This window comes from Phyllopteryx taeniolatus, chromosome 10, assembly GCF_024500385.1.
Source record: "Phyllopteryx taeniolatus isolate TA_2022b chromosome 10, UOR_Ptae_1.2, whole genome shotgun sequence".
NCBI classification, from domain to species: domain Eukaryota; kingdom Metazoa; phylum Chordata; class Actinopteri; order Syngnathiformes; family Syngnathidae; genus Phyllopteryx; species Phyllopteryx taeniolatus.
The window spans coordinates 12,260,492-12,275,822 of NC_084511.1; the positions used below are offsets into that span (position 1 = coordinate 12,260,492).

General features: G+C 41.5%; 1 protein-coding gene across 2 annotated transcripts in view; it reads right to left on the bottom strand.

Moving 5' to 3' along the window:
• The window catches only part of LOC133484688 (bifunctional heparan sulfate N-deacetylase/N-sulfotransferase 1-like), a 65,359-nt gene extending 50,994 nt beyond the window's left edge, over positions 1-14,365 (bottom strand). For both annotated transcript variants that reach the window (XM_061787642.1, XM_061787641.1), the window contains exon 1: positions 14,190-14,365. The gene's annotated coding sequence lies outside the window, so the exon portion shown is untranslated. The remainder of the gene's footprint in view (positions 1-14,189) is intronic.
• Between the last annotated feature and the right edge of the window lie 966 nt (positions 14,366-15,331).

The following is a 15,331-nucleotide window of genomic DNA, read 5'->3' on the forward strand; positions in this document are numbered from 1 at the left end:
CCAGCACAGTGATATTCTTGTCAGCCAGGAACTGTTGGATGCTGATTGCATTGTGAGCAAGCACGTCATGGAGAAGTAGCCACAAGTTGTCCTGACACAACTCTTGCCTCTTCTCTGAACGAAACAAACCCCACAAGATATCTTTGTGGATGTCCTGGTTGATCGTTTGGTCCTGAGCCAAGAATTTGCAGGGATGATGCCCCTCGCATCGAAGAATCTGATGAACATCATTAACTTTGGACATTTTATTGGTTTCTTCCTCCTTGCCAACGTTGCACTTCCACTGAAGGTTCTGGCGTTTGGTCTTTGAGTCATACTCGAAGATCCATGACTCCTTACCGGTGATGACTCTCCCTTGGAAGTCTGGTCTCATCACTATACTCATTGCTTGACAACCTGACACAGACCATATGTATCTGTATTTAAATACCAGGAGATTACAGCCACAACATCCAAAACTTCCACTTCATCGCTTATATGCAGTCAAGCCCACTCACATGCTGCAGTTATTTGTTGTTGTTTTTTTTTTGTTTTGTTTTGTTTGCATTGCAGCCAAATTTATTCACAGATGGGAGCCAACTAGACATCAGATGATTTGCTGTGGTGTGGCAGCGGTGTCTACTTTGGGGCTATGAGACATGGGTGCAAAGGCACTGAGCACCAGAAGCCCTGCTGAGATTTACTCAGTTCTGGTAGGATCAGAATCAGAAGCATCTTTATTTGCCAAGTATGTCCAAAACACACAAGGAATTTGTCTCTGGTAGTTGGAGCCGCTCTAGTACAACAGACAGTCAATTTACAGAACACTTTGGAGACAAAGACATTGACAAAAAACAATTGTGCAAAAAGATGCAGAGTCCTCTAGCACTTAGAGCAGTTCGAATGACTAATATTGCAATAGACCGGTGCAATGACCATTGTGCAAGGGGCGCTGAGACTTCAAGGAGTGTATGCGGTTTAAAGTGACGAGTAGTGAAATAATCTGGGACAATGTTGGTTGTGCAAATGTTACAGATACTCCTCAAACAGTGTGCAATGGAGCAGATGCTACTCTGGCATGAGTGGCCAGTATATGCAAATAGTGCAGCATGGCGAGACAACTACAGCGAGTGCACGAGTAATACATAATTGGCCCCACAGAAATGTGACAACGAAGTCAAAAAATTGCCAGCATGTTGTAATGGAATTGTAGGTCAGGTGGGTCCAGCAGGGGACCTGTGACACTCTTGAGGTGGTCCAGCACGAGACGTTCAAAGGACTTCATGACCACAGATGTCAAAGCGACAGGCCTGTAGTCATTCAGACCCGAGATTGCAGGTTTCTTGGGGACTGGAATGATGGTGGAGCGTTTGAAACAGGATGGAACTTCGCACAGTTCCAGAGATCTAATGAAGATCTGAGTGAAGATTGGAGCGAGCTGGTCCGCGCAGACTTTGAGGCAGGATGGGGACACATGGTCCGGGCCTGCCGCTTTGTTAATCTTTTGTTGGTTGAAGATGCGTCTCACATCCTGTACATGAATGGTTAACGCAGAAGTCAGAGGGGTGATTGTGGTCGCGGGTGCGGCCGGGTGGGTGTGTGGTGTGAAACTGTCCTTTTCAAATCTGCAGTAGAAGGTATTCAAGTCGTTGGCTAGTGTCCTATTGTTCTCAGCTTGGGGGGACCATGATGCTGTGACCTGATCTGCTTTCAAGCATGGGGGACTGTACAAGACACTGAAAAGTTATTATGCTGCACTGATGTTCGGGAAGTCTATTATCTCAGAATAATGAGGTACACCTCGAACCCCTAAGAGACCTTTGTCTAAGTGTTCACTCTTCATTTTCCTCAGTGTCAGCCGCCCATCATGACAAAGCTTTAATCACACACACCTCTACTTGGTATACAGCAAACATGGTCTTCCCGTGACAAAAGGTCACAGCTTGGATCCTGTTATAGGAGGAAAACAGAGATAGGAAGATTGGTGTAATAATACAATCTCAGTGGACAGGGTGAAAAGACAATTATTCAATGGCCAGCTGACTGCTGTAGAATCGAGCGTACAAGTTGAAATATATGCAGTGACGCTATGGTTTGCTCCCAGGCTCAACCTGGGATGCAAGTTATTTTTAAACCACAGTGGTGAGAAGCTAAAAACGCCAAGCATTATTAATGGCAACATGAGGTGGGAGACTATGTGTGGCCTCAGCCAGGACCACTAGACAACTGGATAAACATGCAGGCACCTCCACCCCCAACTCATGTCCATCTGTCTGCCCTCCAGGATCACACTAGTGACCAACCATTTGAACAAAACCAACGATACACAAGCTACTCGTTGTGTAAAGCATGCAAACTGTATACAAAGATCACCTTTGAACACTTCAAGACTTTTGACCATAATACATATTCAAAATTATTTCTTAAGAGAATGTTTCACAAGAGTAATGTGTGCACACATGCACGCACGCACACAGAGCTAACCCAGGGAAAAAGTCTGCTGAATGGCTAAATGGAGACGGCGTGGGGTGGGGGAAATCGAATCGAATCATACCAGATTACTGCACTTATGATGACTATAGGGTTAGAATATCCTAGACTTAAGTGGTGCATTCTTATTACTGCCAGTCTCCTTCGCAGAAAATAGGTTCATTACCAGGACAGAGCCTGCAAAGAGAATGAACACACTGCACCTCAAGAGTCCATCGGAACAGCTGAGATAAGTCCATTAATACCTGACCACTTGTTTTTGACAACCAAATAAAATATCACTTCAAGGCAGTGGTGCGAATGGCTGTCACGTAGTGCTGTACGATATTAACCAAATTTGACATCCCGACATAAAAACTAGCCCTTTACCCTAGTGCCGTAATTATTTTATTAATGTATCAATTCATATTCGTACAATCCAACTGCCTCAATCAGTTCTCTGCAAGTTAGCCTTCCAGGCGTAAGTATATTGATTTAAATCGTTTAAAAAGATAATCAATCGATTGTATCAAGACGAGGAAATAACGCACTGGTTTGAAGCACGGCAGGCTTTTTGTTGAGGACTGTATGTGTTGTATTTTCAAGAAAAAATTAATTCCCATTTACTTTATTTTTCAGTTGGCACAAAGCAGGTAGCACTGTGAAGGCTACTTTCTTCATTATCATCATCTCTTTTCTTTCTTTTTTGTCCCTCCTATCGAGTAACTCCTTTCCGTAGTGCCCCTAATAATTGGATGAGACACCACAGTGTGTGTGTGTGGGGTTTTTTAAGCATTTTTATAAGTTTAAAAGACATCCGTCTATCTGGTGGTGGATGGCAGTTGAGAAGGGGGCTAGCAAGAAATTATAACTAAGGATGCGTGTGTGACTCAAATCGCCCTGGACTTTGAAGCCTTTCAAGCTGGTTAGCTTAGCTTGCTGGCTGCTAACAACGATAGCAAAGTACCTTAGAGAAATTCAGGCGAACAAGAGGAGAACCTGGGACAATGTCAACTACTGGGCGGTGTTTCGGGCTCGTGTTTGTGCTCCAAAGAGCACGTTTGTTCATTTATTTACCTCTCTATGTATTATTAACACAATTCCTAAGAGAGTTTCCTCAGTGCCTCATTTCTAGCCACTAACTGTATGGCCCATCAATAAAACCATAGCTCGAATATGTTAGATAAGTTGCTGTTTTCCCCTTTGTTTATTTGTGAAACAACACAATCAATCACACAATCAACTTTTATTAAGCAGACTCATATTAAGCACTCTCCATTAGAAAACACATACAGTACACAATAGGAAAGTAGATCAGGAAAATCTTCATTTAATGACCAAAGGTTTTTCCCCGATTCCCTTACAAGAAACAACAAGAACCTAAGAAACTTTACTGGCACTGTTCAATATGCAGTTATTTATTTCAGAGTCACACCGGATGAAATTTCTGGTTAAAAAGTTAGTGAATCGATTTCCAGTTACGGAATCATTTCAGATTGGATCGTTTTAAAGGAACCAATATCGTCCTTGAATTGAATCGGCAACCACGAATCGTTGCACGCCTAACATACTCCAATTCCAATGAAGTTGGGATGCTGCGTAAAATGTAAATAAAAACAGAATACAATGATTTGCAAATAATTTTCTACCTATAATCAACTGACTATACAACAACAAAAGATTTAATGTTCAAACTGATGAACATTGTTTTTTGTTTTTTTTTTGCAAATATTCTCTCATAATGAAGCCTGCAACACATTCCAAAAATGCTGGGACATGGGCAACAAAAGACTGGACAAGTTGAGGAATGCTCAAAAAACATGTTTGGAATATTACACAGGTGGCCACGTTAATTGGAAAATAGATGAGTGTTATGATTGTGTATAAAAGGTGCATCACCAAAAAGCTCAGTTGTTCACAAGCAAGGATGGGGAGAGGTTTACCACTTTTTTAAACTGCGTGAGCAAATAGTTTAAGAACATTTCTCATCGTGCAATTGCAAGGAATTTAGGGATTTCATCATATACGGTTCATAATATTAACAAAAGATTCAGAGAATCTGGAGAAATCTCTGCATGTAAGCAAGCGGCAGGGCCAAAAACCAACACTGAAAGCCCGCGACGTTCGAGCCCTCAGGTAGCACTGCATTAAAAACCCGGCATCATTGTGTAAATGGTATTGCAACGTGTGCTCACAAACACTTCAGAAAACCATGGTCAGTTAACACTAGCGATGGAACAGTTTTTGAAAACAGTTTGTGTCGTCTGTTTCAGTTTGGTCCACGTGTTCTGTTTGGTTTGTAAGCACACGCACTCTTTTTCTCATTTACCAATGTGGCAAAGCAGTGAACAGTATTGCTAACAGCTCTGATGCAAGCCAAAATGGCGGTGCGTATGGCTGTGGCGGTGTCTGTAAGGTGCGTTCGTAAATTCAATTTGTCACCACAACGCTACTCTGTAAGTATACATTCCAACAGCGCTGTGAGTTTCCAAACGGTGCGGAGTGTACCAGAGCATGCTGGGAAAAACATGCACACACTTGTTTTTAGCATTTCTTTGGCTCCCTGGCAACATTGTTAAGGCAGGAAAATATGTTTGGTCAAATTTCCTAGAAAATGTATAGTGCTGAAACAAAGCTCCAACAGTATATACATTTGTAAGTCCTAATTTGTTATTGAGAGAGCTGCGTCAGACCTACTTCAGCAACCCGAGGATATGCAATGCTAGCATGCAACTCGCCAGCCCCCATAAAAAGTAGTACTGTACACGTAAAAGTGGTAGATATACACGGACTGTTATAATTCCCACACTGTTTATCCGATGTGGTGTAAATACAGAACCCTCAAATTAAAGCTGAAAGTCTGCAGTTAAAGCACATCTTGTTCGTTTTGATTCAAATCCATTGTGGTACTGTTTAGAGCCAAAAAAGATGAGAATAGTGTAAATGTCCCATGAATGAAGAGACAAATGTTTATGGAGTGAAGGTTATGCATGAGCGTAGTTCATTCACGTATAATTTTCATTTGATAGATAATATAGTCACTCTTCTACCACTATTGGTTATGAATTATGAAATGTCCATCTATGTCATAAGACTTAATAATAACAAGCTTTCATTTAAGAGATTTCGACCAGTGTTTTCCCAAACTTTGTTGAGCCAAGGCACCTATTTTATATTTGAAAAACCTCATGGTAAACCATTAAACAAAAATATTAAAAGTAACAAAGTTATTTAATTGAACACAAAGCTTATATATTTGCAGGAAGCCATGACATATTCTGTTATATGAATGGCAACAGGTGGAAAAAGAGCTGTATTGTATCTTTTGCCAAGCAATGCAAGAGCATTTAATTGTTCTGCCTGTCACTGTATGCCGCTGACATACATAGAAAAGCAAATGTCAATTTCTGATTAATAAAAAATAATTTAAATACAAAAATAAAAATGACAATGCTGTGAAGGCGGCACGGAGGACGACTGGTTAGAGCGTCAGCCTCACAGTTCTGAGGTGCGGGGTTCAATCCCCGGCCCCGCCTGTGTGGAGTTTGCATGTTCTCCCTGTGCCTGCGTGGGTTTTCTCCGGGCACTCCGGTTTCCTCCCACATCCCAAAAACATGCATGCATTGGAGACTCTAAATTGCCCGTAGGTGTGAATGTGAGTGTGAATGGTTGTTTGTTTGTATGTGCCCTGCGATTGGCTGGCAACCAGTTCAGAGTGTACCCCACCTCCTGCCCGATGATAGCTGGGATAGGCTCCAGCACGCCTGTGACCCTAGTGAGGAGAAGCGGCTCAGAAAATGGATTGATGGATTCTGTGAAGATATACATTCAGTAAATAATATATTTTTTTTTAAATGCATACAAGAATATTTGATTTTCCTTAGAGTCAAAGTGTGCCGAACTGAACCGAAACCATACCACAAAACCAGGATATTTTTTTTTTTTTTCACCGTTCCACCTCTACTTAACACAATTCATCGCTACATCTACAAATGCAATTAAAACGCTACCATTCAAAGCGAAAACCATTTATCATTATATAAATGTCACTACCTTCTCTGGGGTCAAACTCACCTGAAATGGACTGATGCAAAGTGGAAAGTGTGCTGGTGTATGACGACTCCACATTTCAAATTGTTTTTGAAAATCATGGACATTGTGTCCTCCAGGCCAAAGCTTAAAAAGAACAGCTGTATTATCAGCACAAAGTTCAAAAGCCAACATCTGTGATGATAAGAAGGTGTTTTAGTGCCTATGGCAAGGGTAACAAGACAATGACCCTAAGCACACAGCTAAAATAACAAAAGGAGTGGCTTCAGAACAACTCCTTGACTGTTCTTGAATTGCCCAGCCAGAGCCCTGACTTAAACCCAATTTAGCATCTCTGGAGAGACCTGAAAATGGAAATCCACCAACGTTCACCATCCAACCTGACAGAACTGGAGAGGATCTGCAAGGAGCAATGGCAAAGGATCCCCAAATGTGTGAAAAACTTGTTGCATCATTCCCAAAAAGACTCATGCCTGTATTCGCTCAAAAGGGTGCTTCTACTAAATACTTAGCAAAGGGTCTGAATACTGTGTGATATTTCAGTTTTTCTTTTTTAATAAATAATAAATAATAATATTTTTTTTCTGTCAATATGGGGTGATGTGTGTACATTAATGAGGAAAAAATTAACAAAATGATTTTAGCTAATGGCTGCATTAGCTAAAATGGGGGGCTGAATACTTTCCGTACCCACTGTAGTAATAGTAATAATAATAATAATGCATACCACTTATTAGGAATGCACTCCATATTGGAAAAAATGACTGTGATTTTCTTTAACCCTGCAATATATTTTGCTATGTTAAAAAATACAGGATAACACACGTAATGCGAAAACCAGCACACATTTCCTTTTCATTCTCTAGGAAAACTATACTCAGCATCAAAATAATTTCTTTTCATGCCATATACTGTAGAGTAGGGATTTAACAATATTCACAACCTTGCGATATTGTGAAATTAAAAGTGCCACGTTATCGTTGTGGTCTTGACGCTGTATAAAAATAATGAGTCGTTGTGCTTAAACCTTTGTTTTAGGCCGGCTATACGCTGCCACGTGGTTTAGCCAGGCTGCTACAGTCAGCCTACAGCGCTCCACTTCCTCATTAAGAGTATAAACGCACCCAATTGGATGCTTAACCCGTGTAACCATGTGGGTAGATCACAAGAAATACACTGATTGGCTGACTGGTCCACATGACAAAAAGGCTGTGCTGAGAGAAATGCAGCAGCATTACAACTTGGTGCCCCGGGTCCCTCCCAAGGCTATGACGTAGCCGCAAACACCGGTCTAAGCATCGTGCCGCAATCGATTGGGCGAGAGGCGCTTTGTTGTTTACACCGGCCTCCGTCTTAGCAAACACAGACCCAAGGACCGGCACCGGGAAGCCCCATGAGCCGCCCCTACACAGGCCACCGCCGTCGGTCCCCCTCGGGGATGAGCCCCCAAATGATTTAAGCATATTGTAACAGTAGCACTCTTTAGTGGTATACTTGTGAGTGTTTATCTGAATTAAAAAGTTCTGGGTAAAAGACCATCACACGGAGAGAGAATAACGATTCTGACTCTCCGTTACAACATATCCCTCTGCCAAGTAGTCCCAAAAATTAAACAAAATAAATATACGGTCGCTACTTTTCGGATTTCGTTTAACCCCCTTTATCGCAGGCGTTACATTCCAGACCACCCCCGCAATAAAAAAAAAAAAGGGGATTACTGTATATCGTTATATTGCACAGCTCTCCTTTCAGGAGTCGAAAGCTTTACAAAACTGAGAAAATGAGACTCGTACATTGTTATGTTGATAAAATATAATCACAGGTGTTGATCTATGACAACACAAACGGTTATGTTAATTTGGGTCCAATGGATAAACGAAATTACGAATTTAAAAAATAAAAATAAAAAATAAAATAAAAAAATAAAAAACCTGGTTAAGAGAGTAACAAAGGTGCCATGGCTCACTGCTGGCCATAATGCCTAACTAATGTGTAAGTATTAAATAGTGACCAGAGGGGGCAACAAGAAGCTAGAGAGGAGGAATATAAAAAGTATTTAGTATCTCCAAACTTCACAGACAACCAAGGGTGATTGTGCCACAACTTTTGACATACTGTATTTTCCCAGCTTTTACACGCCAATCATGTGCCATTGGATGACATATGACACCCTTGTAACAGTTATTCATCTGGATACAGGAACCTCTGGAATGCATCAGATTCCAGCCTCCGGGGGGTATACACCTTGGAAAGACGGCCCTACCTCCAGCAGCTAGCCTCTCACAAAGTTTATCTTCTTCCTTTCACTATTGGTCAAAGCTTCTACTAAACTGAATTACACCACAGGTCCATCCACACATGCTCACATTTTATGTGTCACAATGGAATATTTGAGGATAGTTTCCTTTTTCAGCACTCTTTTCTAATTGGTTGCTGACACATTTATGTCAAGTGTAAAGGGTAACCTCCAGAGTTACGAATTTGACGTTGCCTTTCGCCAAGGTTGGCTCCGGTTTTGTAAAATCACTCTCCCCTTGTTTCAAAACACCACAATCCAAATGAGTTCAAGTCAAACAATGGTAAACCACCAAACAGTGGCACTGTGCAATCCTAGAGCCCTTTAGTATCTATGACTCGCCAGCCTAATTCAGTCTTGGGAATTATGACAGTGGAAAATCATTTCCCTGGTCCAAGGATAGGCGATCATGGCTAATCGTTCAGTAATCTGACCTGCCTGCGTACAGTAGCATTTAGCCACATCGCTAGCCTGTCCAGTCACTCTCACATGTGCATACCCTCATTGCTGGCCAATAATCTGATGGTGGCTTGCACCATTGAAAGGCCGCTGTCCAGGTTTTCCCGAGGATTACAAATGGTAACAGATCATTTGCCAGTACTTAGTTGTGTTTTGATGCTTGAAATATACTTACACCAACATCAATCATGATAGTGTAGCCCAAGCCAAAAAAATAAAACATTTCTCAGCTAACAACAGTCTAGCAAAGAAAATGAGCTGAATTTATGCAACATTACACGCCACCGCAGTGCAGTTTACCTCCTGTAGACCCAAAGGCTTCATTGTGTGTGTGCGTGTGTGCGTGTATGTGTTTCAGTTTCCTATTTGGGGTCAATTTCCACTAATCAAAATTTAAGTGATTTCGATTGTGCCCTCTAACAATCATAAAAATGTTATAATAGTAATCAAAGAAAAATGATTAATGTACCGCAGCGCAGGTTGTGTATGCAAGTTCCTGAGCTGTAAAAGCACCCTGAACTCTATGTGGCTTGCAGCAAACATGTGATTTATGTTATTTTGCCCTCCCGGCGCGTACTTTAAGATGTTTAATGATAACCCAGTTGGAGATTACACAATTACACACACTGCATATTTACAGTTCCTGTGAGAAAGATCGCTGTCTTAATGCTAACACTCAATGGAACACCCTATTGATGAGCTATCTAAAATTAGCATTACATCACACAAGGGATTTGACCTTTCAAATTACTGAATATTCACACACAAATGCCGTAGTAACACACACACAGACAGATAATATAACAATACTCACAGGTATATAGTCTTTCTAATCTGTGAAAATTTTAATTAATAAAGTTGTATTGTATCTTTATTCTGCTACTTTTTTTTTTTTTTAAGTTTAAGTGTGTAGCTCCATGCATGCCCCGCCCACACCGCACTACGCTGACCCTAAGAGCCCAAAGTGTGCACAGCAGGAACAGCAGTCATGGCTCAAAACATTGCCCCCCCCACGGGTGCCAATAATTTTAGCCATGACTGTATAAAAATACACACGCTTTTTTCCCCGTTTGTCCAACATGAAATCAGAGTCAACTTCCTGTTTTAGGTCAATTAGGTCGAAAAAGAGCCATCGCCGAGGTGGACGGAGACCGCGGCAGAATCAATGGGGGAAAGTTGATCCTACCTTTGGCAACGGTACAGCGAGGGATCCTACTTAAAGTAAGCAATTTTAAACTAAAAAAATAAAAAATAATTCCGGAAGGAGAAGCAGCGGCCGAAATGGACCAGCGTACTTTCTTTCCAGTTCAATAGATAATTTCAAATCGGATTTTTCATTTGTTGGACTATGACGTCTTTATTTTGGAATGGTCCAAGGAGTTACAATTTGATTCTGATTTGGAAGTCACTCGTTACTGTGAGCATGAATAATGAATCAGGATTTGGAAGGAGAGTCCCAGCTCTATTGTAAAGCCATAACATCACGAATGAGTACTACAGGGAGAACAGAACCCCTTTTACGCTACCTGCAAAAGTCAAATTTTTTTTGATTGATGATGATATTTTTATCACATTTTGTAAAGTTGAACAAAGTAAGTTGAACCGTCAATTTTAAGCCATCTGCGGTAGTAACAGAACTGTAACAGAGGTGGGACGACACCTGTGTGTAAGGATACTTCGCAAAGCTGGAAAGGGGGTGTAAACTGATGGTGTGTGAATGCACACACAGTTGCTACAATCCCCTGCTTCGCGCTGGGTTCTGTGTAAAAGTCACTGGCGGATAAATGAAAAATCTTCCATGATGTCAATTTCGCAGGATCTCTGAGTAAAAGAGGCTATAGTGACATACAAACCAGTGTTTATACTCAGTGGAGAGAGTTGAGGGGTATTCCAATGAGTATTGGAAAAATGCCTGGCTCCCTCCACTGTTTTTTTTTTTTTTAATGAGGTTTACAGTATCCTAAACACACACAGCATGGTGACGAGGAACGATAACATGGAAAATACAGAGGCTGTTTTAGGCACTGCAGCTTACTTAACATATGAGAAGGGACAGTGACTATAGAGCCATTTAATTCATTCTTTCTTCCAGAAAAATTTCAATCACAACAAACCAATCAATGCTACAACTGAAAACAAGCAACACTGTCTTTACTGCTTTACGCTCAAGCACAAAGCCAAAATCACCCTTTTATTCTGACACTATGCCCAAACACTGTTTGACTGTCACCATTTGATCAGATATATACTGTCATGCTTCGTGTCCTTTACAATGCGTAAGTCACAGCTTTTCATCGGCATAATGTAAATCTAAGAAAGAGATGCTGATAAACTAGATCAAATGACTGGTAGCCATCATGAAGCGGGCGCGCTAGATCACAGCACGTTTTGCAGCCAGCAGGAGCAGTCAGATGGAACGCTCGAAGAACCACAAATATTTGGCACAGATAAACAGAATGCAACCATAATTTTGATAAATAAATGACACTTTGTTAAAAATCAATGATGTAAATCATCTAAAAATACAAAGCTAATATACTGTAATATATATATATATATATATATATACACATATATACATGTACAGACACACACACACACATACACTATAATGCCAACAGTAATTGCTCACCAGCCTTGACTCACATATGTATTTAAGTGGTATCCTATTCTTAATCCATAGGGTTTAATATGACATCGGTCCACCCTTTGCAGCTATAACATCTTAAACTCTTGTGGGAAGGCTTTCAACAAGTTTTAGGAGTGAGGTCGTGGGAATCTATGACCATTTTTCCAGAAGCATATTTGTGCGGTTACACACTGACAGACAAGATGGCCTTGCTCACTGTCCTCTCAAAATCAACCCAAAGGTGTTATATCAGGTTAAGGGCGGGACTCTGTGCCAGCCAGTTAAATTCATCCATACCAAATTCTCTCATCCATGTCTTTATGGACCTTGCTTTGTGCACCAGTGCACATACATGTTGGAACAGAAAGGAGTAATCCCCAAACTGTTTGACTGTCTAAAATCACTTGGTATGGTCAATCATTCAGAGTTCCTTTCACTGGAGCTCAGGGGCTAATATTTTGGACATTTTCAACTTTGAGGGAACATTTTGGAGATGACCCCTTCCTGTTCCAACACATCTATGCATCATTGCACAAATCAAGGATCATAAAGACATGGATGAGAAATGGGAGACTGAGAGCTAGGCCTTCTCGTCCAATGTCAGTGTGTAACCTCACAAATGCGCTTCTGGAAATATGGTCATAAATTCCCAGAAACTATTTTACTTAAATTCATGTGTAAGTCAAGGTAGGTGAGCAAATACTTTTGGCTTTGGCTCTATATATATATATATATATATATATATATAGATAGATAGATAGATATCTATATCTATATATAGATAGATATCTATATCTATATAAATATAGATATCTATATCTATATAGATATCTATAGATATCGATATCTATATCTATATCGATATATATATCTATATCTATATAGATATCTATATCTATATCGATATCTATATCTATATCTATATAGATATCTATATATATATATATCTATATAGATATATATATATATAGAGATATATAGATAGATATATCTATATAGATAGATATATCTATATAGATATATAGAGATATATATATATATAGATATATATAGATATATATCTATATAGATATATATAGATATATATATATATAGAGATATATATAGATAGATATATCTATATAGATAGATATATCTATATAGATATATAGAGATATATATATATAGATATATATAGATATAGATATATATAGAGAGAGAGAGAGAGAGAGAGAGAGAGAGAGAGAGAGAGAGAGAGAGAGAGAGAGAGAGAGAGAAAGTCTTTGGGACTTCGGCAAACAACCAGAGCGTGAGTCATTGCTCCTCAGCAATCTTACTCATCTCGGTGCATGCATACACACCCAGGGGCAAAAGATTTTAGACAGGTCTGGACTGCCCCTTTTTTTTTACAACTTGTGTGAAGTCCAATGTATATAATACTTTAAAATAAGTAGCTCTGCTTGAAGAGGCAGGCGTGTGCTCTCACCTCACACCATTACGAACAACAAAACAGACTGATATTGTTTAGACAGTCCAAAAACACATTATGATGATGGATTACACAACACTCACTAAGACATGTTAAGAACGCATTAATGCCTGTGTGCGTTTTAGACCGCTATATAGCTCACCTAAGAATTTTAGCAGCCAACTGTGCAGCAATATTATTAAGTATGCAAATGGCTACGAAACAATTCCTACAGGTACCTCCAAAACAGTCTGATGCATCAGCTCTGTCAACCGAGCTAGTCATGAACCCCCATTGTCGTTTGGAAAAATGAAACCAAACCAGCCGTTACATTTCCATCCTCATCCACCTTTGTCAGAGAACCGTGTCGACCTTTATATCATTTGCACACAAACGGGCTTGGCCTTTTAAATTCTTGATAGCAAAACACACATTACACGGTGACATTTGTAGGTCAATCGCGACCCCTGATTAAGCTAACATACCGCAATGGTCTCGCGGCCGTGTAGTAAACCGCAGCAGAAGCTACAAAGTTGGGAAAAATAAGTTATCGTAGGTGGCGGAACGTCTATACTACGGAATAAAATAGATTAAATCCCACTATGCAACCACATAGCAGCTCTAATCCCGGCCCAAACCTCGACAATATGGCTAGCCCCCTCCCGCAGGAGCCGCAAGCGGCGAAGGGAGCCGCTTGAGTACCAGGGCTTGCCGTTTTTCAACCCGGGGAGCTTGGAGAGGCCGAAGGCTGGCCTCGTTCTCCGCCTGCGCCAACAACACGCTGCTAGCCTAGCTTGGCGGGGCGAACGAGCGGCGGGGCGAACATGTGCGAAAACACCGCTCGGCGTCGATGTACTCACCTCATTTAGAGCTACATCAGCTTGCTAACATTGGTCGTTTTCTTAATGGCCGTGGGATTGAGGCGAGCTGGACGCATGTCGTCTCGGCTCGCCGCGGTGATGTGGAAGCGGCTGGGAGAAGTCGGGAAAACTGAGAATGCCCCCTCTCTTTCTGCAGCTATGTGCACCCGCACTGCTCCATAACTCTCCATAGGGGGCACTGCTGTGGCGCCTCCCCCACCCCCACCCCCCAACACACACACACTCCAGTTGCACGACTGGCAGCTGCACAAGTCTCCAAAAAAACCATGCGTGTGTGTTCATTTTCCTGACAGGGTTTAAATGAGTCTGTGCACTTCACTCATGAGATTTTAGTGGCTGTGATGAACTGTGTTTGTGAGCATGTATATCTATCTTCACTCCACAGGAATAAGCATGAAGTGCTACTGTTGATTAGCCTATTTCATGATAGTCTTTAAAGGCTCTCTTAGGCTATAGGAACCTAAAGGAACCTTAAGCTTACCGATTCAATCACTACATGCAGCATTAAATTTGACAAATGGCTCCTGCGTTGGGACCTGTTGGTGGTTGGCGCCCCCATGCACTCTGGGGGTGGTGGGGGCGGTGGCAGCGGTGGGGCACACTGGGTTGGGGGTGGGGGGTTTGGGCGTGGGGTCTGTGGTCCGGTGCCCGTGTCCCTCCTTTTGGGATTGGTTAGGGCGCTTCGGTTGGGCTGGGGACCGCCTTGGGTTCTGGTGAGTGGGTGGCGTCACCCTAGTTGGGTCCCCCGTTGGACGGGCCGGGCCCACCCGGGCCCACCTTTCCTCAATGTGCCGGCTCAGCAACTCCATACACCAGTTGACTAACGTGCATGTGATATGGTGTTCATTTACTAATAAGTTTGCGCCTTGCTCATTTCCCACATCCTGTTTTGTCCTTCCCTTTTCTTTCCGCTCTTATCTTGAAATAAGAACACGATTTGACTGTTGTAATGTTACTTGTGCTCAAATATCTAGACTGTCTAACTATTGTTCTGCTGTGGTTTGCACCCCTATTCCCCTTGTCCACTCTGTCCCTCTGTCTATCCTTGTCACCACTGACCAGACTGGGCAGGTGTACCTAATGAATTGGCCGGTGGATGTATATAATCAGCACAGGGACCA